This window comes from Engraulis encrasicolus, chromosome 14 (genome assembly GCF_034702125.1).
Source record: "Engraulis encrasicolus isolate BLACKSEA-1 chromosome 14, IST_EnEncr_1.0, whole genome shotgun sequence".
NCBI classification, from domain to species: domain Eukaryota; kingdom Metazoa; phylum Chordata; class Actinopteri; order Clupeiformes; family Engraulidae; genus Engraulis; species Engraulis encrasicolus.
In genome coordinates this window covers 24,596,600-24,598,541 of record NC_085870.1, presented here as the reverse complement: position 1 = coordinate 24,598,541, position 1,942 = coordinate 24,596,600, and positions in this window count along the sequence as shown.

Sequence of the window (1,942 nt, the reverse complement as noted above, 5' to 3'; positions counted from 1 at the left end):
ATACACACATACACGCACACACGCACACACGTGCACACGGACACATACACGCACACACACAAACACTCACACACACACGCACACATGCGCACACGGACACATACACGCATACACACACACACACGCACACGCACACACACATTCATCTCACTCTCTTTGGCACACACACACACACACACACACACACACACACACACACACACACACACACACACACACACACACACACACACACACACACACACACACACACACACACACACACACACACACACACACACACACACAAAGCCTTTATTAAAAAGTAACCGTACAACCTGAGAAGACCTTGCTCTCTCTCTCCTTCTTTATCTCTCTCTCTCTCTCTCTCTCTCTCTCTCTCTCTCTCTCTCTCTCTCTCTCTCTCTCTCTCTCTCTCTCTCTCTCTCTCTCTCTCTCTCTCTCTCTCTCTCTCTGTCTCCCGGTCTCTTGATTTGCAATGCACTATGGAAATCATACGCTGTGGCAGCAGCAGCCACAGAGCAGCTCTGCCCAGATGGCGATGCCCTTTACAGGGTAGCTCCACTCACCGTAATGAAGAATTGAGATTCGCCTTGCAGAGCAGAGCGCAGCGTTCCCAAGACTCCGCGCTGGGATCAGTCCAGGATCCGATGGCTAATGAGCTTCCATTGCAAATCCACCCACACCCCCTCCACCTCCACCTCCACCCTCACTCACCCCCTGGCACCCCCCATCCCCTTCCCCTGTCTGGCCCAACACCCCTGCCATGAACACCGTGACTTGTCAGGGTGACAGTGGTGCTCCCTTGTGTTTCTGCATAGCGTGTACACCCCATGCTTCATCAAAGGAGACAGGAGGAGGGGGGTGTGGGTCAGGTGGTAGATACACCCCCCCCCACCACCACCACCACCCACCTCCTCAGAGTGGGCGCCTCTACACTTTGCAGGTGTGTTGCCAAGCTGTTGACATGGTAACCTGATTATGCCTTCATATGATTATTTTCATATTTTATATTATATGTTACATTAGACCTTTAAAAAATGATTTCACTGCCTTCTTGGAAAACCTTGTCATTTCTTTTGAAATTACACAGAAACCGTTTGAAATAAAATATGAATGGTGAAACATGACCTCACAATCCTACCCACCACTTAGGTCCGCACCAAACACCCAAGGCGGGAAAAAAAGAATTAATGATGACATACCCTCGATTTGGATAAAAATGTTGTAAATTGCTTTTGACTTATATTATCTCATAACCAAACAAAGACACAAAAAATCAACAAAATTGTTGGAGGCATGGAAAAAGTATTGCGGAGTGGTGTCAATAGATAAATTACTGCCTGACTGAATGAATGATTTAATTATTACCTTAATTAATTCTTGGATCACAGTCAAGTATCTCTCTCCATCTCTGTCTCCATCTCTGTCTCCACCTCTGTCTCTCTCTCAGAAGCCGAGGACAAGTGCTGATGTCAGCGCTGATGACAGATCTGACCGGGCCCTGGACAAAGTTGTCTGAAAGGGCCCCCAGCCCAATACATACAACGTCATGAGGACCCAATTCTGGGCCCTCTCTCCCCATGGCCCTGGGACAACTGTCCCCTTTGTCACCCCACCTGTCGGCACCCCTGGCTGATGTGCCGCAGCCGCTCGCCCGCCGCACATCTGTGGTCAAACCTGGAACCGCTGTTGTTCATTAGCCATGCACCTTTAAGCCAACTTTATCACATTTAATTACTTACAGCCAGATTCCCTCTTCAAGCTCCATTACCGGCGCCCGCGATGAAAACTTAAATGGAGCCGAAAGCAGCCGGAGTTTCTTATCTCCTCTCGGCAATCTTGGGTCGGTTGCTGTGTTAAATTGAGTGGGAACAGTCGGAGGGGAAGAGAGGGAGAAGGGTGAGAAGGAGTGGGGTGGGATGGAGTGGGGTGAGGTGGA